The sequence below is a fragment of the Bos javanicus genome, chromosome X (assembly GCF_032452875.1).
Source record: "Bos javanicus breed banteng chromosome X, ARS-OSU_banteng_1.0, whole genome shotgun sequence".
Taxonomy (NCBI): Eukaryota; Metazoa; Chordata; class Mammalia; order Artiodactyla; family Bovidae; genus Bos; species Bos javanicus.
In genome coordinates, this window is record NC_083897.1 from 137690192 (window position 1) to 137705653 (window position 15462).

General features: G+C 51.6%; 1 pseudogene; it reads left to right on the forward strand.

The window, feature by feature from the left end:
• Positions 1 to 5800: 5800 nt before the first annotated feature.
• Positions 5801 to 14343, forward strand: LOC133242920 (PI-PLC X domain-containing protein 1-like; annotated as a pseudogene).
• Positions 14344 to 15462: the final 1119 nt, after the last annotated feature.

Genomic DNA, 15462 nt, shown 5'->3' on the forward strand with positions numbered 1-15462 from the left:
GCACTGGAATGTTACCCAGCCCTGAATCACAACGGAATAATGCCAGTGACAACAGCGTGGACGGATAGAGTGAATACCATACTAAGTAAAGGAAGGCCGATAGAGAAAGACAAATATCAGAAGGTATCACTGACAGGTATCTTCTTGAAATTAATGTAAATGTAGGCTATTACACAGTAGAAAGAGACTCACAAACTTAGAAAACCAACTTATGATTATTAAAATAAGTTAGGGGTGTGGGATAAATGAAGAGTTTGCAAGGAACAAACAGGCATTAATATACATCAAACAGATAATCAGGAAAAACAGTGTTGAATAGCAAAGGCAGCCTACTGGAGACACTGTACTCCTCTCTCTGGGGAAAATGAACTCAAGAAAGAATTGAAAAATGTCTGTGTATCACTGAATCCAGCTCCTGTACACCTGAAACAAACACAGTATCGGAAATAAACCCAACTTCAAAATAAAACAACAATGAATGCGTAGAAAAAGAAATTTACAGCAGGATCCTCTATGACCCACCCCCCAGAGTCATAGAAATAAAAGCAAAAATAAAAAATGGGACCTAATTAAACTTAAAAGCTTTTGCACAACGAAGGAAAGTATAAGCAAGGTGAAAAGACAGCCTTCAGAACGGGAGAAAAAAACAGCAAACGAAGCAACTGACAAAGAATTAATGTCAAAAATATACAAGCAGCTCCTACAGCTCAATTCCAGAAAAATAAACGACCCAATCAAAAAATGGGCCAAAGATCTAAACAGACATTTCTCCAAAGAAGACATACAGATGGCAAACAAACACATGAAAAGACGCTCAACATCACTCATTATCAGAGAAATGCAAATCAAAACCAATATGAGGTACCATCTCACTCCGCTCAGGATAGCTACTATCAAAAAGTTTACAAGCAATAAATGCTGGAGAGGGTGTGGAGAAAAGGGAACCCTCTTACACTGTTGGTGAGAATGCAAACTAGTAAGGCCACTACGGAGAACAGGGTGGAGATTCCTTAAAAAACTGGAAATAGAATTGCCATAGGACCCAGCAATCCCACTGGGCATACACACCAAGGAAACCAGAATTGAAAGAGACATGAGCACCCCAATGTTCATTGCAGCACTGCTTACAATCACCAGGACATGGAAGCAAAAGCACCCCAATGTTCATCGCAGCACTGCTTACAATCACCAGGACATGGAAGCAACCGAGATGTCCATCGGCAGATGAACGGATAAGAAAGCTCTGGTAGATATACTCAATGGAATATTACTCAGCTACTAAAAAGAATGCATTTGAATAAGTTCTAATGAGATAGATGAAACTGGAGCCTATTATACAGAGTGAAGTAAGTCAGAGAAAAAAACACCAATACAGTATACTAACACATATATATGGAATTTAGAAAGATGGTAATGATGACCCTGTATGTGAGACAGCAAAAGAGACACAAATGTAAAGAACAGACTTTTGGACTATGTGGGAGGAGGCAAGGGTGGGATGATTTGAGAGAATAGCGTTGAAACATGTATATTATCATATGTGAAATAGATCGCCAGTCCAGGTTTGATGCATGAGACAGGGTGCTCAGGGCTGGTGCACTGGGATGACCCTGTGGGATGGGATGGGGAGGGAGGTGGGAGGGGGCTCAGGATGGGGAACACATGAACACCCATGGTTGACTCATGTCAATGTATGGCAAAAAAAACACTACAATATTGTAAAGTAATCAGCCTCCCATTAAAATAAATTAATTAATTTTATAAAAAGAAATTTAAAAGTGGAGTGTGAAGCAAAAGCAATGCTGACTCCTTGTGGCCATTTTTTGTAACAGCAACTCTAAAAGCTGTGTTCAGTTCAGTCCAGTTGCTCAGTCGTGTCTGACTCTTCACGACCCCATGGACTGCAGCAGTCCAGGCCTCCCTGTCTATCACCAGCTTCTGGATTCCTCCCATCACAGTGAACCCACCACCATCTCAGGCCAGTGCAAATGGGAGGATGAAGGGCTTGTGACACACTGACCTGGATTCTGATGGAACAGAGGTCCAGGGATGTGGAGACAAGAGGGCTCAGGAGTGGGCAGGTGACCTGTGTTATGGGGAGAGTTGTGGACAGGACACCCAGTGGGCAGGTGACCTGTATTATGGGGAGGTCTCCTCTGTGAGGGGAAGACAGACACACACCCACAGGTGTCCCCAGGATGGTGACACAGACACACCAAAGGAGCCCTACGTGACGGGGCACACACACCCACAGGTTCTCCCCATGGTGCCATGCTCAGGGTTCTGACATACTGTTTTGCTGTGTGTTCTACTTGCATCTCATTGAATGTCTGGATTAGAAAGAGACTTTTATTCTGAAGGGTTATTGTGAAGAGGAAAGGGGACTATTACAGGAGGATGAGTCCTTCAGGGAGGACTACTACTCTAGAGAGGGCATGCTTACATAAAGGTAGGGGCAATATGACTGTAGAGAGGTGACTAATATGATAGAGGGGAGATACAACAATAAATGGGGCTATGACCATGTAGGGGGGATGTTACTGTGGAGAAAGTGAAAGTCATTCATTCATATCTGACTCTATACAGGCCATGGAATTCTCCAGGCCAGAATACTGGAGTGGGTAGACTTTCCCTTCTCCAGGGGATCTTCCTAACCCAGGGAGCGAACCCAGGTCTCCTGCAATGCAGGCGGATTCTTTACCAGCTGAGCCACCAGGGAAGCCCTACTATGGAGAGGGGACTCATAATAAAGGAGGACCCTTACTGTAGTGGGAGACTATTACTGTGGAGGGGGAAAATTTATAATAGAGGGACTCTGATACTGTGGGGGCTGTTACACAGGGGAGGGGCTATGACAATACAGAGACCTATCATAATAAAGGGAACTATTACAATAGAGGGGGACCATTCTGTAGAGGGGGACTATTACAGAAGTTCAGTTCAGTTCAGTCGCTCAGTCATGTCTGACTCTTTGCCACCCCATGAACCGCAGCACGCCAGGCCTCCCTGTCCATTACCAACTCCCAGAGCCCACTCAAACCCATGTTCATTGAGTTGGTGATGCCATCCAACCATCTCATCCTCTGTCGTCCCCTTCTCCTCCTGCCCTCAATCTTTCCCTACATCAGGGTCTTTTCAAATGAGTCAGCTCTTCGCATCAGGTGGCCAAAGTATTGGAGTTTCAGCTTTAGCATCAGTCCTTCCAATGAACACCCAGGACTGATCTCCTTTAGGATGGACTGGTTGGATCTCCTTGCAGTCCAAGGGACCCTCAAGAGTCTTCTCCAACATCACAGTTCAAAAGCATCAATTCTTCGGCACTCAGCTTTCTTTATAGTCCAACTCTCACATCCATACATGACCACAGGAAAAACCATAGCCTTGACTAGACAGACCTTTGTTGACAAAGTAATGTCTCTGCTTTGCTGTATTATAGAAGAGGCAAAACTATTTATGGAAGGAAGACTCTTACCACAGAGGGAGGCTATTACAATAGAGGAGGACTCTCACTGTTGAGAGAGGACATAAATATTATAGCATATATGAGACTACTACAGTAGAGGGTGGTCTATCATTGTAGAGGGGGGCTATTACTGAACAGAGGGGACTATGACAAAGAGAGAGGGACTATTATAACAGAAAGAGGACTATTACCTTAGGGGTGACTATTATAATAAAGGTGGTCTATTACTGCAGACAGGGACTATTACAATAGAAAGGGACTACTGAAATTGAGGAAGACTATTACTATAGAGTGGGGACTACTAAGATAGAAAGGGGACTATTAATATAGACTAGGGACAGCAGAAAGGGACTATTAGTGGAGAGGGGAAACTATGCCAATAGAGGCAGGACTGTTACAGTAGAAGGGGGACTTGACTGTGGAAGGGGAATACTGACAACAGAGGGAGATTACTAGATGAGAGACTATTACCACAGAGAGAGAATTATTACAATAGGGAGTGGACTGTGACAGTACAGGGGGGCGTTTACTGTAGAGGGAGATTATAGCAATGGAGGACTTTTACTCTAGAAGGGGGATATTAGAGGCAGACTATTATAATTTAAGGGGACTACTGCAATCAAGGAGGACTATTATTGCAGAGAGGGGACTATGACAGTACTAGAAGGGGAACTTTGACAATAGAGGGGGGACTATCACTGTATAGTAGGACTATGACATTAGAGGGGGAGCTATTTCAGTAGAGGAGAGACTTTTACTGCAGAGGGGGGACTATTACAACAGAAAGTGAAGTATGACAATAGAGACAGGAATATTAATGTATCGGGTGGAGGACTATGACAGTAAAGGAGAACTATTACCCTATTACTCTTGCCTTCCCTGGTGGCTCAGGCAGTAAAAGCATCTGCCTACAATGTGGGAGACCCAGGTTCAATCCCTGGGTCGGGAAGATCCCCTGGAGAAGGAAGTGGCAACCCACTCCAGTACTATTGCCTGGAGAATCCCATGGATGGAAGAGCCTGGTAGGTTACAATCCATGGGGTCGCAAAGAGTCGGACACAACTGAGCGACTTCTTTTTCACTTTCATTACTCTATTAGATCTCTAATAGAGAACTGTTACCCTATAGGGGGAACTGTTACTATGCCAATAGAGAGGAGCTAACACTGTAGATGAGGAACCATTACTGGGGGGGTGGCTATGACAATAGAAGAGGAGTAATATGATAAAGGGGGAATATTATTACAGAGGGGAGACTACAACAGTAGCAGAGCAGTTACTGTAGAAGTGAAGTTTTGAGAATAGAGGGCTATTACTCTAAACACTATGACATTAGTGTTGGTCGTTCAGTCGTGTCCAACTCTTTGCGACTCCATGGACTGACCGCATGGAGCCCACCAAGCTCCTCTGTCCATGGGATTCTCCAGCTAAGAATACTGGAGTGGGTTGCCATGCCTTTCTCCAACTATGATATTAGAGGGGGCTGTTACTATAGAAGGGGAACTATCACTGTACAGGGGAGAGTATGACAATAGAAGGGGAGTATTACTGTAGAGGGGGGACCTTAAGAATAGAGACAACCCCTGTCCACGGAGAGCAGTAAACACAAAAATAAAGGTCCAGGCATGTGTTTGCCATGAAAGGAGTCCTGATGGCATGCAGACCACCAGGACACCCACCCATAACAGGAGAGAGGGGACACTCAGACCCTGACTGGAGGCATTCCCAGCTTCTTAGCTGCTCAGGTGGGTGCTTCATCCTGGGAGCCTATCCAGTCACTTTTACTGCAGCAACACCACCAGATCGAGAGACCGCCTCTGGGGAGTGAAGGGTGTGTGACCTTGTGCCTGGGCTCCATCGCCCCTAGGATGGAAGCCCCCATACCTGGAGCCCACAGGCTCCACTGGGCCCCTCTCAGCTCCAAGAGGAGGGGGCTGGTGCACAGTGCGAGGAAGGGGGACCCTCTGGAGGAGGTCGCCGGCTCTAGCCTCAGGGAGAGCAGACTTGAGCTGCTGGGGTCTGTCTGTTGGTCCCTGTCTCCCAGCTCCCTTGCTCCTCCTCAAACCCCCACTTAACCTCCTGTGTCTCTCTCCCCCCTCTCCCTACTTCTGTCTGTCTCTCTTCATGTCTCTGTCCATTTCTCTCTGTCTGTTTCTCTGTCTCTAGAGCACTTCTCCCCTCTCCACCACCCCATCCTCCTTTCTCTTGGAGAGAAGTCCACAGGTACCAGTTTCTCAGAGCCACGCCTCCACGCCGCCAGCACCGGGTCTTCTCTATGTCCTATTTTCATTATGCAACACCCCATTTCCTCCCCTAGATCGCCCAGGCTGGGCCTCCGATGGGCTGGCAGGTGAGCTTGCCCGGATCCTTCCTGTGCCACCAAGGTGAACGCCAACTGGATGTTGGTGCTGAGTTCTCAGCTCTGGGACATGCCCTTGCACCACCTCTCCATCCCAGGTGAGGCCCCGCAGGCTTGGCTCAGCAGGGATGCGGCTGCGAGACGGGTCCAAGTGTGGGAAGCCTCAGAGCCAAACATGCACACATGCAGGCACACACACACATACACACACCAGCACCTTCCCTTGTCTGTCCACTTTATCCCATTCAACCCGGAAGGTACGAGAACCCCCGAGAGCCTGCCTTCAGGACACATGCCGGCCTCCCTGGGGGGCGGGGTTGTGTCTTCTCAGCCACTCTGTCCTACTCCTGGGGACCCCTCACCTTTCCACCCACGTTTTCCATCAGAGCTTGTGCAGCACCTTCTGCACTTGAGCCTGGAGGGCCCAAAGTTTAAGGGGTCCACCCGCCCCCAAAACAACTCGATAAGTGGTACCAGAACTATCTAATTAAAATGAGGAACCTCTGACTCCAGCCAGTTTGCTTGCAAAAAGTGCTGCAAAGCTCAGCTATGGGCAGGCATCTGGATTTGGGGATGGCCAGTGGTGACCAGGCAGGCGGGCACTTCCAGGGTGACACTGCTGTGCTCAGGCCATCTGAGGGGTGGCCACCAGACACCGTGGCCTGGGAGGGGAGGGTCCCTGCCAGACAGCACCCTGCTCACCTCCTCAAGGTGCAGACGCGCCCCACTCTCCACCGGCACTCCTCTGGCCGTGCAGACACTGGGCCCTGCCCTGGCTCTGTGACCCTGGGCACTGCCCGCTGGGAGCACACATGGACAGTTGGACAAACAGAAAGTGTTGTTTTCTATGGAAGGCAGCTTTAGACTCTTTCTCACCCTCTCAACAGCTGTGGGGTTCTATGCCGGCCACCCCACCCCGCCTGGGAGGAGGGGCCCCCATACGGCTCTTCCCTTGAGAGTGTGGAGCAGACAGGGAACCGTGGACCCAGTCTCTCGGCCCTTCCGGGTGCTTCCTGTGGGGAAAGCTGTGGGGGCCCCACAAGGAGGAGGCTTCCGAGTCTGCAGGACCACAGAGGGGCCCTTGGCCGCTCTCCTTCCTGTTCCCCTTACAAAATAACTCATGATGCCTCTCCCCCAAGCCCAGGCACCACTCATCTGCTTCTGTCTTTGTAAATTTGCCTGTTCTGGACATCTCTTATAAATGGACAGGTAAAATGTGTCCTTCTGTGTCTGCTTCTCTCACTGACCATCGTGTGTTCAAGGTCCATCCATGATGTAGCCTGTGTCAGAACTTCACTCCTTTTCATGGTGACTCATACACCACTGTATGCATGGACCACATGCTGCTGACCCACCCACCCATCCATCCATCCACCCACACACCCACCCATCCACTCATCTATCTGTCCATCCACCCACTCACCTATCCATCTACTCATCCATCCAACCAACCCACATCCATCCATAAATCCACCCATCCATCATCCATCCATCCATCCATCTACCGACCAATCCATCATCCACCCATCCACTGATTGACCCATCCACCAACTCACCATCCATTCATCCATCCATCCACTTATCTATCCACCCATCCATCCACTCTTCCATAACATCATCAAATCAAATTATATTATGAACTTGTAAATCCTCCTTCCCATCCCTTGACCCTGAGAATACATAAGAGAAGAAAAAACGAGAAAGAAATAAAGCTAGTCCAAACCTATGTTCAGAGACAGAAGGGAAGATTTCTGGATTGTCCCCAGGTGACTGCTAAAGTGTGAACCTCTCCACACTGTCTCTGAAACAGATCACACAGATTTAAAAGGGAAAAGAATAACTAAAACCACGCATCAGTGACCACAACATTGGCGTCATAAAGAGCCTGAAAATACTATGAATAACTTCAAAGTAGTTGTAACTAGAGAGGGTCTGTCTGTGCTCAGTTGTCTGACTCTTTGCAGCCCCATGGACTGTACCCGCCAGGCCCCTCTGTCCATGGGATTCTCCAGGCAAGAATAATGGAATAGGTTCTCATTCCCTTCCCAGGGGATCTTCCCAACCCAGGGATCACCCCTGCATCTTTTATGCCTCCTGCTTTGGCAAGCGGGCTCTCTGCCACGAGAACCACCTGGGAAACAACAAACCATAAAATCAAAAGCCATCTTAAGCCTTTCCTGTCCCAAAACGGGATTCCTTAAATAAATTCACTTTCACTTTCTCACTTCTGCAGAGACCCCATTTCGAGACAAGATTCAGTCCCCAGGACTCAGTGGATATGACTTTCGGGACTCCGCCATACCCCACGGTGCTTTAGCTGTGCATCGTTAGGGCAGCTTGGGGGCACAGAGGACAGGCTCAGGGGGTGATGTGTCCCCTGCCTGGTTTGCCTGCAGGGAGCCACAGCACGATGACCTACTGCCTGAACAAGAAGTCACCCATCTCTCACAAGGAGTCGAGGCTGCTGCAGCTTCTGGGCAAAGTGCTGCCATGTGTCACCCTGCCCGTGGTGCTCAAGAGGTCCACCACCCAGGTGAGGGTCTGCGGGCATGCCCGGGCCCTGGACCCAGCTCCAGCCACTAGTGTCACCCACAGGGGGCGGTGTCCTTATCCCTCTTGGGGAAATGGGATTGAGAACAAACCTGCTGTAAAGCAGAATTGCTGTTTAGTCGCTCAGTCATGTCTGACTCATTGCGACCCCATGGACTGTGGTCTGCCAGGTTCCTCTGTCCATGGGATTCTGCAGGCAAGAATACTGGAGTGTGTTTCCATGCCCTCCTCCAGGAGATCTTCCCCACCCAGAGAGCCTCCCAGAAAGGTAGGAAAGGACACAGCTTGACTGTGGAACCAGCCTGAAGCCAGAACGGGGACCCATGGACTAACAGCATCACCGTCTGAAGTCACAGAGGCTGGGGGAGCTGGGAGGGGAAGGGGGAGGCTGGGTCCCGCCCTTTGTGCAGCTGAGCTGACACCAGAGCTTCTTCCTGGTCCCAGATAAGCAATAGCTGAGTTCCCATGTCCTCTGAGGTGGGTTTACGTTTGCACCCCAGCACCCCCTCCAGGGAGACTTTCTTGGTGGTGCAGATGGTAAAGAATCAGCCTGCAATGCATGGGACCCGGGCTAGATCCCTGGATCGGGAAGATCCCATGGAGGAGAAAATGGCACCCAACTGTAGTATTCTCACATGGGAGGTCCCAGGGACAGAGGAGCCTGGAAGGCTAGAGTCCATGGGGTCACAGAGAGTCGAGACGACTGAAGCAACTGAGAACACACGCACGCACTCACACCCCTCCCCTGTAGTGCTTCTCCAGGGTGGATCGGGGGTTTTATGGGGTGCAGAGAAGCCAGGGTGGGACGCAGTCATTGTGGAGGATGGAGAGGAGTCAATGGCGGGGGCCGTGTCTGTGGGGAGGGAGCACCCAATTGACAGTGGTCCTGTCACTGGCACACACATTACCCAGGGGGTGGATGCAGGATGGGGTAGAAAACCCATCTGGGCTCAGGTGCCCGCAGGAGCAGGGGCCCACCTGGGCGGGACAGATGGCCCCTGCCTTCCTGTACCCGCACTTGAGGGGCACTCATATTCCCGGTTTTTCTGCTCCTGGGCTGGTCCTCCCAAGAGGACAAGAGGCTGTCAAGCACAGCTCTTACCTGTGTGATTGCTTCCTCCTGGGAGGTCCCTGGTTGCTGGAATCCTCCTCAGGGGATCTGATTGGCAGAGAGCCAGGGCTGGAATGGGAACAACTACATTCTTGCTTGCATCAGGTGCCTAAGCCTGGCCTTAAGAGCTCACACCCAGAGGAGGGAGTGAGCAGCAGGGGGTCCACCAGAGCCCGGGAGTCCTGCAGGACTGGGGTCCCTCTGCTCGGAGGGTCCCTTGGTGCTGGGTCCCTCTCTTCTGCGTCCCTCCAGGGAAGGGTCCCCTCCATACTGGGGGACCTCGGTGCCATGGTCTCAAGTGGTATGGCTGCCAAAGAGATCTGGGTGTGTGCGGGGTGGGGGGCACAGGTGGTCTTTCAGGGGGTGTTTAAGATCAGCGGCTGCAGCAGCACTTCATTTAATCCTTGTAGAGGTGGATGGCAAGTGCCTGACAATAGCTGACAATGTTCATATGAGTCTTTGTTTTTTCTTTTAATTTGGATTGTGGGGAGAAGGGGGGCTGTGACATCCTTTCCAATTTTTTATCCTTATATCTTTTTCTTTTTCCATTATGACTCTGTGTAGAGAACACAGTACCATTTTCTGCTACTAGTTTAGTTAATATTAGTTTTTTGCTTTTTATTTTATTTTGGATAGAGAGAATCTATTATTTTCTTCCCCACTTTTTTATCCTCATGTTTTTTTCTTTTCCCATTATGACTCCTTGTAGAGAACACAGTACATTTTCTGCTACGAATTTATATTAGGGCTTCCCTGGTGGCTAGTTGGTAAAGAATCTGCTTGCAATGAGGGTGATGTGGGTTCCATCCTGGGTTGGAAAGATCTGGAGAATGGAAAGGCAACCCACTCCAGTAATCTTGCCTGGATAATTCCATGGACAGAGGGATCTGGTGAGCTACAGTCCACCGGATCGAAATGAGTTGGAAACAACTGAGCAACTTTCACTTTTCAATGTACGTTAAAGTTATTTTTTGCTTTTTCCTGTCTTATTTGTGTGGTGGACAGATGTTTCGTCCTTTCGTTCTCTTCCCTTGATTCCTTCTTGCCTTTCCTAGTGCTGTTTGTGGGGGTGGGCACAGACCTCTGTGGGTCTAGTGTGTCCTCATGTCCAAGGGTCCAGCTTGGGTGTCATGGAGCCTTGGCATTGAACCCACAGGGAGCTTCCACTCAGGGACTGCCTGAAGGAGCGTGAGGCTGGACTCTGCAGGAACACCCCCCCAAGACCACAGTCTCGACCCGGGCTCTGTGCTCCACATGACCAGTGACCCTGGGGACCCTGTTCCCAGAAGCAGTGCCTCAACCCCAGCAGCACCAACACGGTTGATTTCACAGTGGCCAATGTGGCCCTCAGTTGGGCATCCTCAGTGCATGCCCAGCCCCTGAGTGGGGGGCCACCCTCTGTGCCCAGCACAGATGACCGACCTCTGTGTGCAGGTGCTGAGCATCATGAAGCACGTGGATGCTGGTGTGAGGACCTGCAGATGGCGCACATGGAAGAGGGCACCGAGCGGAACCTGCGCTCTGGCCACATGGTGTACATGACGGCCCTCACGGAGGTGGGGGTGGGGGCAGGGGTACGGACAGGGGGTCCGCCAGCCAGGGACACCACGTCTGGTCCAGGCAGGAGGGGGAATGCCTCTGAGGGGATGGGCACACGTCCACTCAGGTGGACATGTGGTCACTCCAGGCAGGAGAGGCTGACCTCTAAGGGGACAACACAGGTCCACTCCAGTTAGAAGATGTTGACCTCTAAGGGGATGGACACACATCCACTCAGACAGACACACATCAACTCAGATGGACACAAAGTCACTCCAGGCAGGAGAGGCTGACCTCTAAGGGGACAACACAGGTCCACTCCCATTAGAAGACACTGACCTCTAATGGGACAGACACACGTCCACTCCAGGCATGAGAGGGCTGACCTCTGGCATCAGTCACTCAAAATTCCCGACCAACGTGTGTTTCTAAACTCACACCCGCACCCCTGGCCTCTGGGGTGTCTCCCAGAATTTGGCTATACCAGGTCCCTGGTATATACACGTCTTTTCCTGTTTCCAGTTTTAGGGTGTCCAGTCCATTCTCTCGGCTGCTGGCCAAGTCACTCAATGTCTCACCCTGGCCTCAGACCCCAGTGCCCCCACGACAGAACCTAATGACCCTTGGGGTCTGGAGGTTCTGTCCTGGGCCTCAGTGTGCATGTACCCTGCTGGCCTCGTACGCTCCCTGGAGTACAGACTTCACACGATATTATAAGCAATGCTCTCTGCTGCTGTGCATGCACACACATATGCATATCCGTGCACACACAGACCCTGAACACATGCACACCTGTGTGAGCACCTGTACCTACTGAAGTGTGTACATACACACACACACACACACACACACACACCAGCACACCAGAGCAATGCCATGGCTCCCCACTGCCACTCAAGAGAGGCTGGGTCCCTTAGGAGCATGACATAAAGACATGCTTTATGTCTTTGTGTGTCAGGACACCCCAACCCGTCTGTAGAGTGGCTGTGCTGGGGGCATTCCCCACCCATGACCCTCTGTTTCTCAGTACAAGGCCCTTCACCCCACCCCCACCCAGGACATGCTCACGGAGATCTGAGTGGCTGGAGAACCACCCCCAGGAAGTGGTTATCTTGGCATGCAGGAACTTTAAGGGCGTGATACAGGACCTGCACGAGTACCTGATGGGCTGCATCAAGAACATCTTTGGGGACATGCTGTGTCCCCATGGGGTGTGAGCAGGGGCCACAGGCTCCCCATGCTCTTGGCAGCGGGGGTGGTGGGAGCACTAGGCCTCACTGTAATCAGACTATCCACTCACTGCGTGAGGCTGATTCAAGCACCAGGTGATGCTGCTCATGGAACCCCAGTAATCCACCCACCACTGTCTCCACTCAAACACCCCAATGACCAGCCCATCACTGGTCACAGGCACCCCCAATAATCCACCCTGCCTGGTCTCTATTCAGACACCCCCAAAATCCATCAATCATGCCTCACAATGCCCCAGTAATCCACCTGCCATTTTCTATCAAAAACCCCAATAATCCATCCACCTCTGTTTCCACTCAGGCACCCCAATAATCGACCCATCACTGCTCAAGACACCCCAATAACCCACCCATCACTGTCTCCACTCAGACACCCTAGTAATCGACCCACTAGTGTCTCTACTCAGACATGCCAATAACCCACCCATGACTGTCTCTTCTCACAGAGAACCCAATAACAAGCCCATCACTGCTCATAGACACCCTAATAATCCACACATCACTGTAGCTTCTCAGACACCCCCAATAACTGACACATTGTGTCACAAGGCACCCCAATAACCCCTGTGCACATGTCTCACAGGCACCCGGGTAATTCTCCCCCTAGGAGGTGCTGACTCTGCACCAGCTGTGGTCCCAGGGCCAGCAGGTCATCCTGTCGTACAAGGACGAGGCATCCATGAGTCAGCATGCAGAACTGTGGCCCGGTATCCCCTACTGGTGGGGGAACCAGGTGAAGCCCAGAGACCTCGTCCACCACCTGGAGCTCATGAAGAGCTGCAGCCACCCAGGGGAGTGCTGCCTTCAAACCGGGACACCTGGCCACATGCATGTCCTAGTGCATGGGGCTGGCTTTGGGTTCAAGTGGAGAAATGGAACAGGACGTATTAGGGGACGTTATTCTGTTCAGCACATGGGGACCAGGGCGTGGACATCCTTGGGGACATTACCGTGTCCACCACAGGGGGTCAGGATGTAGACTGGATGTGGACATCCATGTGGACATTATTGTGTCCACCACACGGGGCCAAGACATGGACATCTTTGGGGTCACTGTCCAGCCCGCCTGCCCTCTGTAACAGGAGAAATTCATGAATCAACACCCCTGTGAGCCCCTGCTGTCTGAACTTTGGTCTCTGTCGGATATCTGAATCTCTGACCTCTGCAGAGGCCAGAGTCTGGGTGAGTGATGGCACAGCTTGGTGACTGCATGGGCAGGTGACCCCATAGGTTAGGGGTCGCATGGGTGGGTGACTACATGGGTGGGTGACCCCATGGGTTACTGGTCACATGGGCGGGAGACCGTGTTGGTTGGAGACCGCATGGGTGGGTGACTGTGTGGGTGGGTGACCAGTTTGAGTTGCTGAGTGCAGGGTGGGTTACCATGTGAGTTGCTGACCCGGTGAGTGGGTGACCCCTTGGGCGGGTGACGGTGTGAGTCGGTCATCATGTGGACAGGTGAGCGCATGCCCTCACAGGTTAGTGACCCCATGGGTGGGTGCCCACGGGGGTTGGTGGCCAGTGAAGGGATCACTGCATGGGGTAGTGACCCCGTGGGTGGGGACCACGTGAGTCGGTGACCACACAGTTTGGTTGGCCACATGACTCCGTGGGTTAGTGGCCGCACACGTGGGCGGCTGACCCCACAGCCGGCACCATGAACAGCAGCCCCTCTCTTTTCCCAGGCAGGCTGATGGTGGCCGGCATCAACCTCTCAGAGAACCTGGAGTTTGTCCGCGTCCACCCGGCCTGGTCCCTGGAGAAGCTGACCCAGTGGGGGCTCCCCTACCTTTGTGCATGGGTGCGGGGCCAGTGCCCGGGGTCGGCCACCTGCTGTACCAACACCGTCGCAGGCGAATTCATCTGGGCTGACGGGTTTGTTGGCGACGTCATCGGGTTGAACTGGAAGCTGCTTGGGGCTGAAGGACGCCGCATGTGAGGAGCTGGGCATCACAGAGGCTGCGTCTCAGTCACGTCCTGCGACGATACCTGCCTGAACCGGAAGCCGCCTCGGGGCTGAGGGAAGGCGCACTGAGGAGCTGGGCCTTGCGAAGGCAGCTTCTCGTTCGCATCCTGTGACGTCACCGGCCTGAACCGGAAGCACCTCGGGGCTGTCCGTTGGCACGTCGAGGAGCTGGGCGTTGTGGAGGCTATTCTCAGCCCTGTCCTTTGGGGCTTGTCATCCGTCCACGCGTCCACTGAATGTGGGTGACTGCCGAGTTGGGGCCAGGTGGCAGGGTCCATGGTCTCCTCGGTCCTCCGTGTGTCTCTCGGTGACTGCAGGGTGTGAGGGGATAATTAAAGGTGAGTGCACTCAGAGAACCTGGAGTTTGTCCGCGTCCACCCGGCCTGGTCCCTGGAGAAGCTGACCCAGTGGGGGCTCCCCTACTTTTGCGCATGGGTGCGGGGCCAGTGCCCAGGGTCGGCCACCGGCCATACCAACATTGTCGCAGGCGAATTCATCTGGGCCGACGGGTTTGTTGGTTCTCAGGTCTGTGGTTTCCCCATGGGAGAGGCTGGGGTGCCCCCTCTCCCCAGGCACTGAGACTAGCAGACGGTGACCCCCAGCTGGGGAGGGGAGGAGGCACTATGACATAGTGTCCATAGGCGGGGACTGAGCGCATAGCGATCCCACTGAGAAATCCCTTTTATTAGATAAGGGGCTTCCCTGGTGGCTCACTTAAGAAGGCCTTCTTATCTCTCCTTGCTAGTCTTTGGGACTCTGCCTTCAGGTGGCTATATCTTTCTGTGTCTCCTTTGCCTTTCTCTTCTCTTCTCATCTATTTGTGACGCCTCCTCAGACACCCACTTTGCCTTTTTGCATTTCTTTTTCTCGTGGATGGTTTTGATCACCACCTCCTGTACAATGTTAAGAACCTCCATCCACAGGTCTTCTGGTACTCTGTGTGCCAGATCTAACCCTTGAATCTATTTGTCACTTCCAGTGTATACTCACAAGGGATTTGAAAAAAGCAAAGAAACAGAGGAAAACAATACAGTGGGAAAGACTGGAGATCTCTTTAAGAAAATGAGAAATGCGGAGGGAACATTTCATACAAAGACAGGCACAATAAAGGACAGAAACGTTATGGGCCTAACTAAAGCAGAAGAGATTAAGAAGAGGTAGCAGGAATACACAGAAGAACTGTTAAAAAAAATCTTAATAACCTGGATAACCACGATGGTGTGAT